This window comes from Pelophylax lessonae, assembly GCF_965119305.1.
Source record: "Pelophylax lessonae genome assembly, chromosome: 12".
NCBI classification, from domain to species: Eukaryota; Metazoa; Chordata; class Amphibia; order Anura; family Ranidae; genus Pelophylax; species Pelophylax lessonae.
Genome location: NC_138779.1, coordinates 91,827,147 through 91,844,483, shown reverse-complemented (window position 1 = coordinate 91,844,483; position 17,337 = coordinate 91,827,147). Strand labels below are relative to the sequence as shown.

General features: G+C 44.5%; 1 protein-coding gene across 1 annotated transcript in view; it reads right to left on the bottom strand.

The window, feature by feature from the left end:
• SDF4 (stromal cell derived factor 4) overlaps positions 1 to 17,337 on the bottom strand; it is a 133,365-nt gene that overhangs the window by 29,992 nt on the left and 86,036 nt on the right. The gene's annotated exons all lie outside the window — the stretch shown is intronic.

Below are 17,337 nucleotides of genomic sequence, written 5' to 3'. Positions count from 1 at the left end.
TCCCGATTTCAAGTGGTCACTGTTTAAAGATATCCTGGTCCTTTGGGTTTGCTTGATTGATTTACGGGGACTTTATTTTCTGTTTTCTGGTAAGCAGATTACCTAATGGATTTTCATTGTGGACACCTTTATCTACACATATCACTTATGGACTAATTTACGGACACTATTTATATTATTATTGTAGATTAATATTCACATTTTGTTTTTTTGACTATTGTATTTATTATTTTGGTTATCACAATACCACATTTCATTTAGAGCCGGTTCACACTACCACGACCAGAAAGTCGCCCCCTGACTTGAAGAGACTTGTTTAGAGACTTGGAAGAGACTTGTGCACTACTTTGAAGAGACAGGCGACTTTGTCTGTGGGGAATGCCTGGCTAATCTCTTTCTTCTTCCTGGAAAGTCTGATAACAAGTCGCTTCAATTAAGATAAGGAGGCGACTCCCATTGAAGTATATGGGACAGTCGGATCACAGGTCGCCTCAAAGTAGTACAGGACCCTTTTCTGAAGTCGGAGCAACTTCAGTAGTGCCAATTAAGACGGCACTGATTGATTAACATTGCTTTTGTTATGTCAAGCGACCTGGGGCTACACAAGTCGCCTCACAAGTCGTGCTAGTGTGAATGGGCTCTTAGCCCCCGTTCACACTAAGGCGACCTGTGAGGCGACCTGGTTGCCTCACAGGTCGCCTTCCATAGGGAAGCTGCAGACCCGTTCTAATAGGAGCGACACAAGTCGCTCCGACTTAGAAAAAGGGTCCGGAGCTTCTTTGTGGCAACCCGGAGGTGACCGCCATAGACTTCAATGTTATGAAGTCCATGGCGGCCGCTCCGAGGTCGCGGCGCGCTGCTCGCACCGCGACCTCGGAGGTGGCCACCCGAAGTCGGATCGCCCCTATGTGAACGGGACCTTAGCGTGACTTATTTATTATTTAATAGTACACACCTGACACTTTTACATTGAAAGAATCCCCTTGAAGTTGTGAAGAAAAAGTTTGGTTAATCAAAAGTGGATTATGTACACATTCTGAGCTATTTTGTCCCTAAGGGAGGGGGCCCCTTTAAAAATTATCTGAGGCTTCTTGGGCAAGAGAGTTCAACTCACTATCATTACCCAATATATGCCAAGCTCCACAAAAGCAGGGGGAAGCAGCTTCTGCTCCAGGTTCCTCGTAGAATTTTGGCTCAAATGCTGTGTCCGTCAATGAACGAAAACGAAAAACTTGACAACTCAGGTTGGAGTAGCTGTACTAACAATCCGATGTTGGTACAGCAATCTCCCCTGTTGTGCTATTGGGGGGGGGGGGGACACCCCTGGGAACACCCACCACCAGCCCAGGCCCTTCTGGGGGTGGAGGGATTCAGTTCTTTCAAATTGCAAGAGTGATGCAACATGGTGCTCTAAAATTGCTGATCTGATCCAGAGGCCAAAAATAGAATGAGAAGGGCAAGACTTAAGCAGCACTGCACATGCTGGCCTAGGCATATCATCTCACAATCACTGCACAGTGTACACAGGCTGGCTGCAGTGCAGATCACTCTGCCTGTCTCTTATTTTAATTACTCATATTTTCAAATTAAAACAACCAATATTTAAACAGTATGTACAATACTGTTTGCTTTATAGTTAAAAAGTCAAACCGGTATAACAAAGGTTGAGCGTGACTAAATGGTTAACTGGGCAAAAAGGCAATAGTGGCACACATAGTGCGTGGTACTGGTATAGGGTTATTAGCTGCGCTGCGAACACCACTCCAATATGGAGGCAATGATTCAGGTATGCTAAATGTGTTACATTAAGCTAAAATATGGGGCTGACAATGACAGAGGAAAAAACTACCCTAACATTGGTGGTGTCAAGAAAAAGAAGGGGGAGAGAAAATAAGGATGGAAGATAGAGAGGGAACCTGTGTGCCAAAATCCCACTTCTACCGCTGCATTTCATGATAACAAAAAAACAAAAACAAATTCAGTGCATTTTAAAATTTAGTTAGCCTGTTTTTAGGGGGAAAAAAAAGCTGTCAGCTCTGGTCGGAGCAGCTGTACTAAGCGATCCAACGTTAGTACAGCAATCTACCCCGCTGAGCTGTTGTGTTCTGACAGGGGCACTCCGGTCAGTGCTCTCAGCCATTAGGAGCGCTGATCAGGAGGCGGTTGGGCTGTGGTTTTCCAGCATGCTCACCCGACAGAAGCTGGACAAATGTTTGGCTGGCTTCCGTCAGACCTGCTGCCATACACGCGGGCCGAATGTCGGCCGGGTTTTATTGAACTGGCCGATGCTACCCAGCATTTGGCCTATGTGTACACGGCTTAAGTCAGTGGGGCCCTTTAATTTTTACATTTAAACAGTGTGTTAACTTGTATTTTTTTTTTGTGTTAAAACAGCTCATTGAAATGAATGGGCTGCAAATGCATCAAAACATCCTGGAAATCAGACCTAGTTAAAGCGGAGCTCCACCCAAAAGTGGAAGCGGCACTTGTCTTGTCACCCCCCCTTCCTCAGGGGGCCATATTTGGCACCTTGTGGGGGAAGCGGGTACCTGGTTTTGACAGGTACCCGCTCCCACTTTCTGCTGAGCTTTCCACAGCGAACTCAGGTGGAAGTTTGGCCCTTGCCGCAGCCAGCCCACTGAGAAAGCGCTGTGCGATTCCCATATGCGCAGTAGGAAGCTGGCTTTGAAGCCGCAAGGTTTCCCTTACCCAAGATGTTGGTAGCAGCACCAGAGAGCCCATTCAAGAATAGGATTGGGTGAGGACACGGAGTGATCCCTGGACAGGCAAGTCCCCTAATAGTGAAAGTCAGCAGCTACAGTATGTGTAGCTGCTGACTTAATTTTTTGGTGGGGGGGAGCTGGTGCTCCGATGTTACTTCAGCTTTCTGTCACTTTATAGAAGTTTTTTTGGATTAGGTTGGTTCAAATGAGCTATGGAAAGAAGCAAACAGTGCCTTTAGGGTGTAGCAATACATAATATGACCCCTGATGACTTCAGGCGTTCAAGGCGAAACGTATTAGGTGGGATCTGCATGGCACGTCACTTCCGCCTTTTGTGGAATGCAGGTGGGATGCAAACCTGCATTTTCATAATGCACTATAAGAGGCACTTTCTTCTTTCTTGTAGGAGACTTGCTTTGGGTCCATGAGGGTTTAAGAAGCGCTGATGGCCTGTGTGTGACCGCGGTTCAGCCTCATTCAATAGGTTGAGAGGACCATCAAGAGTGGCATCCCTATATCTAAATATTACTTGTGACTACCTGAAATAGGGGTCATACAGGTTGGGTGAGTGGGCTATGTGCTTATATTGCTGGTGAAAGAAGACACTGAACATTGGTATGGGAATCTAAAAAGAATACACTGCTGCTGTTCACGTTTGGTTGGAGACACCTGGTGGCAGTTTACAGACACTGTATTCCTATCTGCACATTGTTGAATTACTATTTATTTTGTTTGAAGTCGGTTTGAATATTTGAGCAGAACGGTTATTATTTGCTATATTATCTATAGCAGGAGTCTCCAAACTATGGCACTCTAGTAGTTTAGGAACCACAATTCATGCCTAGTCATGTTTGTGAATGTCAGAGTTTTACAACGCCTCATGGGATATGCAATAACGCAAGAGATAGAGCCATACTTTGGAGATCCCTGATCTATAGGCTATTTTGCTTCACAACAGGCAGCTCTGGAAATATAATATTTATTTCAATTACATTGTTTATTATTTACTGACATTGTTTATTCACATACAGATTACAGTGATTGTAAAGTCTTGTTTTTTTTTCCCTATTAAAAATAACAAAAATGTTATACTTGCCTCCTCTGTGAAATGGTTTTAATCCCGGTTCACACTTCTGCGATGCGGGAACGCTGCAATATGCATCTTGTTCCCGCATCGCATCCGCACCCCTGGCAGTTCACACTGCCATATGCGATACGCAGGGGATACGCAATTAAAAGTTAACGACACTCCCAGTTGAGATTGCATATCGCAGTGCGATCTGCAAGTTCGCACAGAATCAGATCGCACTAGTGTGAACCACCATGCGATCGGATTCTGCTGCGGACAAAAAAGAAAGGGTCATGTGCGTGTTTAGTCACGATTGCGGTGCGAATTCAGCCATACAAAGTGTATGACTGAAATTTGCACCGCACAGAGATCGCATGTAATTTAGGAGCAGTGCGCTCCGAATTACATGCGATCTCTGTGATCGCACTAATGTGAACCGGCCCTTACACAGGGAAGCCCGGATCCTTCTTTTTTGGGTCCCTGACTGGAGCTCCTGGCCCCTCCCTCCTATTGAGTGCCAAACTGCTTGCTATGGGGGCCCCTGAGCCGAGCTGCAGCTCCATGTATCCATTCAGACACAGAGCTGCAGTTTGGCCCTGTCCCCTCTCTCTCCTGATTGGCTGAGTTTGACTGACAGCAGCGGGAGCCAATGGCGTCACTGCTGTGTCTCAGCCAATCAGGAGAGAGAGATTCCTGGATGGCTGAAACACACTGACTTCGCTGGATAGAGATGGAGCTCAGATAACTATTAGGGGGGCTGCTGCACACAGGATTTTTATCTTAACCACTTAAGGACCGCCCGCCAGAGATTTACTGTGGCAGGCAGCCCCTCCTGCGTGAACCAACATAACTGTACGTTGGTCGCGTGCCTACTATATAGGATCACAGGTCCCTGATCAATTCAAAAGCCCAACCCCCATACAGTTAGAAACACTCCCCTAGGCTTACATTTAACCCATTGATCACCCACTGTGTTAACCCCTTCCCTGCCAGTGTCATTATTACAGTACAGGGCATATTTTTAGCGCTGATTACTGTAGTAATGTCACTAGTCCCCCCAAAAGTGTCAAAAATATCAGTTAGGGGTCCGATCTCTCCGCTGGAATGTTGCAGTCCCGCTAAAAATCGCAGATCGCCGCCATTACTAGTAATAAAAAAAAAACCCACAAAAATGACATAAATCTTTCCCGTAGTTAGCAGATGCGATAACTTTTGCGCAAACCAAAATATGCTTATTGCAATTTTTTGTACCAAAAATATGTATTAGAAAAAAAATTGGCCTAAAATGGTAAAAAAAATTAGATTTTTACATTTTTTTGGGGGGGAAAGTTATATAGCAAAATGTGAAAAAAATTGTTTTTTTCCCCCCAGAATTGTCGCTATTATTTTGTTTATAGCGCAAAAAATAAAAAAAAAAATCGCACAGGTGATCAAAGGACATACAGTGGGTACGGAAAGTATTCAGACCCCCTTAAATTTTTCACTCTTTGTTATATTGCAGCCATTTGCTAAAATCATTTAAGTTCATTCTTCTTCCTCATGAATGTACACATAGCACCCCATACTGACAGAAAAACACAGAATTGTTGACATTGTTGCAGATTTATTAAAAAAGAAAAACTGAAATATCACATGGTCCTAAGTATTCAGACCCTTTGCTCAGTATTTAGTAGAAGCCCCCTTTTGATCTAATACAGCCAGGAGTCTTTTTGGGAAAGATGCAACAAGTCTTTCACACCTGGATTTGGGGATCCTCTGCCATTCCTCCTTGCAGATCCTCTCCAGTTCTGTCAGGTTGGATGGTAAACGTTGGTGGACAGCCATTTTTAGGTCTCTCCAGAGATGCTCAATTGGGTTTAAGTCAGGGCTCTGGCTGGGTCATTCAAGAACAGCCACGGAGTTGTTGTGAAGCCACTCCTTCGTTATTTTAGCTGTGTGCTTAGGGTCATTGTCTTGTTGGAAGGTAAACCTTCTGCCCAGTCTGAGGTCCAGAGCACTCTGGAGAAGGTTTTTGTCCAGGATATCCCTGTACTTGGCCGCATTCATCTTTCCCTCGATTGCAACCAGTTGTCCTGTCCCTGCAGCTGAAAAACACCCCCACAGCATGATGCTGCCACCACCATGCTTCACTGTTGGGACTGTATTGGACAGGTGATGAGCAGTGCCTGGTTTTCTCCACACATACCGCTTAGGATTAAGGCCAAAAAGTTCTATTTTGGTCTCATCAGACCAGAGAATCTTATTTCTCACCATCTTGGAGTCCTTCAGGTGTTTTTTAGCAAACTCCATGCGGGCTTTCATGTGTCTTACACTGAGGAGAGGCTTCCGTCGGGCCACTCTGCCATAAAGCCCCGACTGGTGGAGGGCTGCAGTGATGGTTGACTTTCTACAACTTTCTCCCATCTCCTGCCTGCATCTCTGGAGCTCAGCCACAGTGATCTTTGGGTTCTTCTTTACCTCTCTCACCAAGGCTCTTCTCCCCCGATAGCTCAGTTTGGCCGGACGGCCAGCTCTAAGAAGGGTTCTGGTCGTCCCAAACGTCTTCCATTTGAGGATTATGGAGGCCACTGTGCTCTTAGGAACCTTAAGTGCAGCAGAAATCTTTTTGTAACCTTGGCCAGATCTGTGCCTTGCCACAATTCTGTCTCTGAGCTCTTCAGGCAGTTCCTTTGACCTCATGATTCTCATTTGCTCTGACATGCATTGTGATCTGGAAGGTCTTATATAGACAGGTGTGTGGCTTTCCTAATCAAGTCCAATCAGTATAATCAAACACAGCTGGACTCAAATGAAGGTGTAGAACCATCTCAAGGATGATCAGAAGAAATGGAAAGCACCTGAGTTAAATATATGAGTGTCACAGCAAAGGGTCTGAATACTTAGGACCATGTGATATTTCAGTTTTTCTTTTTTAATAAATCTGCAACAATGTCAACAATTCTGTGTTTTTCTGTCAGTATGGGGTGCTATGTGTACATTCATGAGGAAGAAGAATGAACTTAAATGATTTTAGCAAATGGCTGCAATATAACAAAGAGTGAAAAATTTAAGGGGGTCTGAATACTTTCCGTACCCACTGTACATCTTATTTAGGTACAGCGTCGCATGATCGTGCAATTGTCCGTTAAAATAACAGTGACGAATGGCAAAAAATGGCCTGGTCATTAAGGGGGCAAATCCTTCTGGTTAATGCAGAAAATGCATTAAGATAAAAAAATCTTACTTTACAACCACTTTAAATTTGTTCAATTTGTGTAGGTTAAGGGTTACAATTTTTTTTTTGCATAACAAAGTATTCTTAAAAATGGGATCTATCAAAAATGTAGAGAGAAATGCGCTTGCCAAACAATGTGATCTGCTGAGCGGCTCTGGACTAGTCCAGCTGAGTGTAATTCCCAAGGTGTAACACCGGCGGACATGCCAGTGGCTTCCAGCGCTTCCTGGTAGATTCGGAGGTTACGCAAAGCAAGGAGAGGAGGTCCCTTTTGGGTGCTCGAGCACCAGGAAGTGAGGTAATGTTCAATTGTTTACAGGTTTCAAATTGCATCTCAAAGATAAAAATGTATTAAAAGGGTTTATTTAGATATAATTTAAAGTGATTGAAAACCCTCACGTATACCCAATTAAGTGACTAGCCTTTAGGCGATATACAGCTATGAAACAATTCCTCCTGCATACGTTGTACCCGATTACCTGCAGCTATCTGCTTCATCCATTCAAAGAGCAGAATTTACAAAGGATGTCTTTGAAAAGCGGGGGGGGGGGGGGGGCACAGAGCTAAAATTACCTACCAATCTCAGTGAGGAGAGCTCTCAGTCCTGATTGGAGGGAAGGGTCATACCTCCCTTCACAGATTGCACAGAGAACATGCATATGCTGTGTGCTGGAGAGCTCATCCCCCACCACCTTTTTATCTCATGTGTTGGGAAAAGCGGTCAGAAGTGACTCAGGCGGATAAAAAAAGAATGAGGCAGAAATCACGCTCAGTGCTTTGGACAGAGACAAGTACACAGTATAGATGTGCTTTATCCTGAATTTCATGTCTGAGGTTTACAACAGCTTTAATGGAAATCTTTTCGATTGGGACATAGACCGCATATAAAACCTGACACAATTTCCTCCTTTTTTTTGTATGCTTATGATGATATCAATTTTCATCTGTACAATTTCCCAACAGTAAAAAATAATGAGAATAAAAAACAAAAAAAAAGAAAATAAAAGCACTTCAGCTCTAGATCTGTTCACACATACTACCTACTGCTATATCACATGACCTTACTATATAAGGCTTTTGTACTTCTAAAGACAATAATACTTCCTCCTACCCATTATAGCAGAAGGAGCTATGTGGTGCATTTTCTGACTAAGCTGCACCTGGCTCTCAGGGTAGCTGGGTGTATGTGGTGAGCCACACTTTCCATTCCCTGTAATATGCAGAACGACCAATGAGACATGAACATTTGCTTCCACATTCAGACAAACCGAGCAAGGTTTAAACATCCAACTCCTTTTTTAAACATGCAAACAACATGCTTTTACACAAATACAGCACAAGCCCTGTGCAGAAACCCAGGCAAAGGAATTGTAGGTGTCAGAGTAAATAATTAAGCACTCTATTTTCCAATGTACCAGTGCAGAATAGAAGAACTGACTGAGAAATCTGGACAATTAGTAGGAGCAACAATGACAATTCTCTTTTAGGCACTCATAGATGAGGTTCAGGGAATTGCAATTGTGAAATAGCAAAAGCCAGCCATAATCTTCCACTGGTTTTAAGGTAACTCCACCTTAGTTAAAAATGGAGCCAGTGGCCAAGAGCAGAAAATCGTACCCTGAAGACTCATTGCTCCGTAATGCTTTGGGGGTCAAATGATGCCCAGTATCATTCATTCACTTTCTGGAAGCTCATGATTTGCCATGTGCATGGCCCCGGAGGGATTGTTATTGCAGTAGCTGGGGCTCAAAGTTCCTGGACATCATATGTCAATATGAGAACAAGCAAGAAAAATGCAGGGGTAATACTGGATTTTTTGTAAGAACTTACCGTAAAATCCTTGTCTCTGAAGTTTGACAGACGGAGCGCCATCTTCATTACTAGTAGGGTTATGCTCCTCCCATCAGGAATAGGCACTAGGCAGGCAAAAACGCTTAATCACACCTATGGGTGCTGTCCCTGCAGGCATAACCCCTCACACTCTGCTATCAATCAGTTTAGTTGCAAGCAGTGTTCAGAAGACATAAAACCCCATACACTCAGAAGTAGAGAGGTGGGTGCTGCGTCTGTCGATGAACTTCAGAGAAAAGGCTTTTACAGTAAGTTCTCACAAAAATCCAGTTTTCTCTAAGGTTCATTGACAGATGCAGCGCCATCTTCATTACTAGTAGGGATGTCCCAAAGCAGTATATTTAGGAGGGGTGGGAAGACAACGCAAAAACTAACGCAAGTCCCTCAAGGCTAAAAAGGTAGCCAATCAAGTAACATGGAGCTCAACCAGGAACAACATGAGCTTTCCCAGAACAAAATTACACCCTCAAAGAGAAACTAAACAAAAGAGTTTTCTTTCAAACTGCAGCCTGCAAAACCTTGCGGCCAAAAGAAGCATCCGCAGATGCCAACACGTCTACTTTGTAGAATTTTGTAAACTAATGTACAGACGATCAATTTGACGCCTTGCACACTTGCAGTACTGATGCCAGATGGCGAAAAGCCCAAGAGGCACTCAGCGCTCTCATAGAATGCACCTTCACCGGGAAAAGAGGAACCTGACTCTTCAGTGAACAAGCCTGTACCACCGTCTGCCTGATCCATCTGGAAAAGGTTGCAGCAGACGCAGCCAATCCCTTACGAGGTCCATCAGAAAGGACAAAAGTCTAATATCCAAAAAGATTTGGTTGCCTCCAAATAAACCTTGATCGCCCGAACCATATCCAAAGAATGCAAAGCATATTCCTTAGGATAGAGTGAAGACAACACGGTCTTCATTCACATGAAAATCCGAAACCACCTAAGGGAGAAACGACTGATTAGGACGAAGTACCACTTTATCTCTGTGATAGCCACCAAGAAGGCAATCTTTTGAGACAACAAAGGCAGCGAAATCTCCCAAATTTTTTCAAAAGGAGGCTTTTGAAGAACAGATAATATCAGATTGAGATCGTCTTGGAGGAGCCATATGGCGCACTCCCTGGATGAAAGCACGAATCAATGCATGCGTAGCTAATGGGTGTTGGAAATATATAACCAAAGCCGAAACTTGGCCTTTAATTGTGCACAAAGCCAATCACTGTTCAACTCCTTTCTGCAGAAAGACCAAAATCCTAGCTATAGAAAACAAGCGAGGATGCACCTTCAGTGATTCACACCATCAGATGTATGACTTCCACGTACGATGATAAATCTTCCTAAAAGTTGACTTCCTTGCCTTCAAGAGCATAGGAATCACAGTCAGAAAGAACCCTGTCCCTCAACACCTGGCTTTCAACAGCCATGCCGTTAAAGCCAGCGACAGTAAAGGAGAATGGAGATCAGACCTTGAGACCGCACATCTTCCCTGAGACAAATTCTCCAAGGAGTATCGGCAACCAGCCTTATTAGGTCTGTGTACCAAGACCGGCGAGGCCAGTCCGGAGCCACCAGAATGACTGAAATACATAAATCAGCAGATGCCAACCCCAAGGTGCCACCAGTGTGTCTGTGGTGTCGGCCAGAGGATCTCGAGACCTGGCTACGAACCTCTGAACCTTCTTGTTGAGGCGAGAAGCAAACAGATTGACCTCGGGTGTCCCCCACCAAACACACATGGAATTAAACACCTCGGGGTACAGGGACCACTCCCCTTGATCCAACATCTGACGACTCAGGTAATCTGCCTGCCAGTTTTCCACACCTGGAATGTGTACAGCAGAGACGGCTGGAACAAAGCTTTCCACCCAGGCCAGAATCTCAGCCACTTCCTTGGGTGCCAAGACACCCTCAGTGCCCCCCCTGGTGATTGATGCAAGCCACAGCCGTGGCGTTGTCCGATTGCATCCGAACCAGACAATCTTGTACACGAGTCGTCTAATAATGCAGACAGTTTTATTGCTCTGAGCTCCAAAACATTTATTGGAAGTCTTGACTCTATTTTGTCCAGTTACCCTGGGCACAGAACTTCCCCAGCACCCCGTCCCAGCCTGACAGGCTGGCGTCCGTGGTTACTACTGTCCAAAACAACGGAAGGACTTGCTCTGGCACAGAGCTGGAGACTGAATCCACCCCAACAAAGCATATTTCGTGTTGTGGCTCAACCAAATCATAGAATCCAAGGACTTTGGATCCTTGTTCCATTTGACCAGAATCTCCCTTTGCAACGGTCTTGTGTGGAACGGAGCAAAGGGGACCACCTCGAAGGTCGATACCATTAGACCCAAGGCCCTCATGCAAACTCGCAGAGAGGACAGATTGTTTTCCAGCAATAACCGAATCGCCCCCATCAACTTTTGTACCTTGTCCGGGGGGAGAAAAACCTTCACCAAGGCTGAATCCAGGGTCAAGCCCAGATACTCCAGTCTCAGGACAGGAGTCAGCGCAGATTTCTTGAAATTGGTGTTCCACCCGAACTCTTGTAGAGTCCTGACAATGATCTCAAAATCCCCCAACAAGGCTGAATGAGAGTCCGCTCTCAACAGGAAATCGTCCAGGTACCCTAGGTACCGCAATCCTCCGCTGACGTAACAATCCCAATACTGGAGCCAGAACCTTGGTAAACACTTTGGGAGCGAAGGCAAGACCAAAGGGTAATGCCACAAATTGATAATGTTCTTCTGCAAAGTGAAGAAACCACCGGTGTCCAGCGTGAATAGGGATGTGTAGATACGCATCCTTGATATCTATGGAGGCTAAGAACTCTCCCTGATGGAGATGCCACTATTGTGCGGATGGATTCCATCTGAAACCTCTGTAATCGCACAAAGCGATTCAGAGCCTTGAGATCCAGAATGGGACACACCTTGCCCTCCTTTCTGGGCACTGTGAATAGGTTTGAATAAAACCCTTGAAACCATTCCTGAGATGGAACCGGTACAATCACTCCTTGCGACAGCAAATCTTGTACGGCCCCACAAAGGTCCTGTACCCGGACTGGGGATAATTGTAGATTGGATGGGAAGAACCTGTCCAACGGACAAGACCAGAATTTAATCTTGTACCCTGATCGGATCAGTTCGTGAACCCACTTGTCCTGAATCAAGAAAGTCCAGGGTTCCTGAAAGAAACAAAGCTGTCCCCCCACCCCAGAATTGGGTGAGGGCACCCCTTCATGCAGCTGAGGACTTGTCAGCAGGCCCAGATTTTCCAGACTTAGTCTTTCCCCCGACCATGGCTTCTTGGGACCCCCAGAAGACCTGAACGATTAACTTTAGAAGATTTGAGCAGATTAGTGCTCTTACCCCCCGTGATACCTTTGATCAACTTGTCCAGAGAGGATCCAAAAAGCCCCTCCCCTGTAAATGGAAGATCAGCCACAGCCTTTTTTGAGGCCTGGTCAGCCGACCAGCATTTCAGCCATACCAAGCGCCTAATCGCAATCCCCACTGCTGACGTCCTGGCCACTAATGGAGCTGAATCCAGAGACGTATCACACATGAATACCAGAGCTTGAGCCAACTGGTCTAGTAATTCCAGCACAGCAGGGGGGGGGGGTCTAGTGCAGTTTCCAAGTTACTTTTAAGTTTCAACTCTTCTGGGAAGGCTGTCCACAAGGTTTAGGAGTATATCTATGGGAATGTTTGACCATTCTTCCAGAAGTGCATTTGTGAGGTCAGGGAGGCCTGGCTTGCAGTCTTCGCTTTAATTCACCCCAAAGGTGTTCTATTGGATTCAGTCCAGTCAAGTTCCTCCACCCCAAATGCTCATCCAGGTCTTTATGGACCTTGCTTTGTGCAATGGTCCAAATCATTTGGTGGAGGAGGCATTCTGGTGTAGGGTTGTTTTTCAGGGGTTGGACTTGGCCCCTTGGTTCCAGTAATGGGAATCTTAAGGCATCAGCATTCTAAGACATTTTAGAAAATTTCATGCTCCCTACTTTGTGGGAACAGTTTAGGGATGGTCCCTCCCTGTTCCAACATGCACAAACAAAGTCAATAAAGACACGGATGAGTGAGTTTGGGGTGCAGGAACTTGCCTGGTCTGACCTCAACCAGATAGAAGACCTTTGGGATGAATTAGAGCGGAGACTGCGAGCCAGGCCTTTTTGTCCACATCAGTGCCCAACCTCACAAATGCACTTCTGGAAGAATGGTCAAACATTCCCATAGACACACTCCTAAACCTTGTAGACAGTCTTCCCAGAAGAGTTGAAGCTGTTATAGCTGCAAAGGGTGAGCCAACTCAATATTGAACCCTTAAGAATAAGGCTGGGATGCCATTAAAGTTCATGTGCATGTAAAGGCAGGCGTCCCAATACTTTTGATAGATATATATTATCACAGTGCATCTAGAAAGTATTCACAGCGTTTCACTTTTTCCACTCGGTTATGTTACAGCCTTTAATACAAAACAAATTAAATTCATTATTTTCCTCAAATTCTACAAACAATACCCCATGATGACAGCCTGAAAGAAGTTTGTTTAAAATATTTGCAAAATTATTATAAGTAAAAAACATAAAAAAAACATATGTACATAAGTATTCACAGCCTTTGCTCAATACTATGTTGAAGCACATTTTGCACCAATTACAGCCTCAAGTCTTTTTGAGTATGATGCTACAAGCTTGGCACACCTATTTGTGGGCAGTTTCTCCCTTTTTGCTTTGCAGGACCTCTCAAGCTCCATCAGGTTGGATAGAGAGCGTCAGTGCACAGCCATTTTCAGATATCTCCAGAGATGTTCAATCAGGTTCAAGTCTGGGCTCTGGCTGGGCAACTCAAGGACATTTACAGAGTTGTCCTGTAGCTACTCCCTTGCTATCTTGGCTGTGTGCTTACGGTCGTTGTCCTGTTGGAAGATTAACCTTTGCCCCAGTCTGAGGTCCTTAGCGCTATAGAGCAGGTTGTCATCTAAGATGTCTCTGTACATTGCTGCATTCATCTTTCCTTTGATCCTGACTAATCTCCCAGTTCCTGTCGCTGAAAAACATCCCCACAGCCTGATGCTGCCACTACGCTTCACTATAGGAATGGTATTAGCCAGGTGATAAACGGTGCCTGGTTTCCTCCAGACATGATGCTTGCCATTCAGGCCAAAGTGTTCAATCTTTGTTTCATCAGACCAGAGAATTTTGTTTCTCATGGTCAAGAGTGTTTCAGGTGCCTTTTGGCAAATTCCAGACAGGCTGTTATTGCCTTTTACTGAGGAGTGGCTTCCGTCTGCCCACTCCACCATACAGGCCTAATTGGTGGAGTGCTGCAGAGATGATTGTTCATCTGGAAGGTTCTGTCAGAGTGGCCATCAGGTTCTTGGTCACCTCCCTGACTAAGGACCTTCTTTCCCAATCGCTCAGTTTGGCCTTGCAGACTGCTCTAGGAAGAGTCCTAGTGGTTCCAAACTTCTTTCATTTGGATGATGGCAGCCACTGTGTTCATTGGGACATTATATGCTGCAGAAATGTATCTGTACCCTTCCCTAGATCTGTGCCTCGATATAATCTGGTCTCCGAGGTCTACAGACAATTCCTTGGACTTCATGGCTTGGGTTTGTGCTCTGACATGCACTGTTAACAGTGCGACCCCTATATAGACAGGTGTGTGCCTTTTCAAATCATGTCCAGACAACTACATTTACCACAGGTGGTCTCCAATCAAGTTGTAGAAACATTTCAAAGATGATCAGTAGAAACAGGATGCACCTGAGCTCAATTTTGAGTGTCATGGCAAAGGCTGTGAATACTTATGTACATATGATTTTTTTCGTTTTTTTATTTTTAATACATTTGCAAAGATTTCAAACGAAAGTCTTTCATGTTGTCATTATGGGGTATTGTTTGTAGAATTTTGAGTAAAGCACTGTGAATACCTTACGGACGTTTATATTATATACACACACACACACACACACACACACACGTATATATCGATATATAAATAAATATGGGAGCGTGTGTGTGTAGTGTGTGTGTGAGTGTATGTGTGTGTGTGTGTGTATGTGTATGTGTATGTGTGTGTGTATGTGTATGTGTATGTGTGTGTGTGTGTATGTGTATGTGCGTGTGTATGTGTGTGTATGTGCGTATGTATGTGTGTATGTATGTGTGTGTATGTATGTATGTGTGTGTATGTGTGTGTGTGTATGTGTGTGTGTGTATGTGTGTGTGTGTATGTGTGTGTATGTATGTGTGTGTATGTATGTGTGTGTATGTATGTGTGTGTATATGTGTGTGTATATGTGTGTGTATGTATGTGTGTGTGTATGTATGTATGTGTGTGTGTATGTATGTGTGTGTGTATGTATGTGTGTGTGTATGTGTGTGTATGTGTATGTGTGTGTATGTGTATGTTTGTGTATGTGTATGTGTGTGTATGTGTGTACAGCGCTGCGTAAATTGATGGCGCTATATAAGAACCTGTAAGAAAATAAAAAATAAGTGTCCACAACCTCCAGTTTAGCAGGGTCTGGACACAGTACAGACTGTACCAAAAAGCTCCAGTAACAATGTAGAGAAGAGTCTTGGTTGAAGGCAAAAAAAAAAACCTGAGGAATGTTGGTAGTAGGAGGAGTTATCCTGGGGTGGCCTAAAGTTTTTTTTTTTTTTTTTCTTTGCCAGGGTCCAATACTCCTGTAGGTTACAGTATAATCCAAAGATTAAAGGCTTCCTGTATCTTTTAATGGTTGAGGAAAAAAAAAAAAAAATAGTGTTGGACTTTAAAACATGACAGGCTAAAAAGTTGGTATTTTTGTGCTTTGCAAACAATGCACAATTTTAAAAACAGAGCAGAAAACATTGCTTATCTGTGCACTGCACAATGCTTTGTAAAAAAGCGATTGTCAAACATTCCCATGCCTGAAACCAACCTAACAAAAAAGGAAGAATGAAATACCCAACACAGCAAATGTTTACTTTTGCTGCAGCAAATGGTTTTAAAGCAAATTAAGGCAATTTGTTACAAAAATAGAATTTTTGTAAGAACTTACCGCAAAATTATTTTGTCCGAGTCCTCTGACAGACGCAGCTCTCCATAGTTTCTTTACCAATGGGTAATGCGCTACTAATAATCTACTGGAGTAGACTAGGCAGTGAAACTTTTTAGAAACTTTTCACCTGACACGCCTATAGGGGCTGTCCCTCATGACATTACCCCAGACACACCGTGCTCACCAATAAGTTTCGTAGAAAGCAGTGAAGGAAAACACAACCAACTCCAAAATAGAGGGGCGGGAGCTGCGTCTGTCAGAGGACTCAGAGAAAATAATTTTACAGTAAGTTCTTACAAAAATTCTATTTTCTCTTACGTCCTCTGACAGATGCAGCTTTCCATAGTTTCTTCACCAATGGGACATCCCATAGCAGTGTAGGCATGAGGGGTGGGAAAACGCAACCAACAACTGTTAACGTTTCAGCAAGGCTAGAGAAAACATAGCCAACAGGGAAACAGAAGCTCAATCCCAACAGGAGCTTACCCCAAAACAAAAATTCACCCCTGAAAGAGAATAGTAAATCTCTTTAGCAAACAACAGCCTGCAAAACCTTGTGGCCAAAGGAAGCATCCGAGGATGCCATCAAAGCAACCTGCTCACGCAGGCTGGGAGACCGTAGGGATCTAGATTATCCAGTGCGAAACCTCAGCCCGGCTGTCGCTTGTAGATCACCAGGAGGATCCCCCTGACGCTAGCTAGCAATAGTGAGTAAAGAAAAATAAACACAAACATTTCTCAAAAGAAAATAAAAAACGGAGACCGGAGTCCCAGCAGGGAACCTAGGTCCTACTCCTAACACTAGGCAGCAAGAAACGGATTAGTGAGCACGGTGTGTCTGGGGTAATGTCATGAGGGACAGCCCCTATAGGCGTGTCAGGTGAAAAGTTTCTAAAAAGTTTCCCTGCCTAGTCTACTCCTGTAAATGGCGCATTACCTATTGGTGAAGAAACTATGGAGAGCAGTGTATGTCAGAGGACGTAAGAGAAATAAGAGAGTGCAAGGCCCCTTTATCATAGGCTTTCCGATCAGGTCCGCCTGTCCGTTTTTTCAGGCAGACCTGAGATGCTCCATGCACCTCTATGGGGCAGCGGATGTCAGCGGTGACATCTCCGCTGACACCTGCTGCTCTCCGATCCGGTCCATGAAATCAAGATGGATGGAAACCCTATTTTCCATCTGTCTGGAGGATCGGATAGGATGAAAACGGACAGACGGACTGTTATCATCTAATTTCCATATGTGGAGAGCGGGGATCTGACAGCTCCGTCTCTGCACACAGAGAGTAGACGGACCTGTCATCTGCCTGCTCAGCGGGGATCGATGGATTGATCCCCGCTGAGCAAAAAACGGAGTCCGCCGGGCGGACCCTTAGGGATGAGTACATAATGATTAAAAAAATAAATAAATAGGGGAAAATGCAAATGTTTTGACAA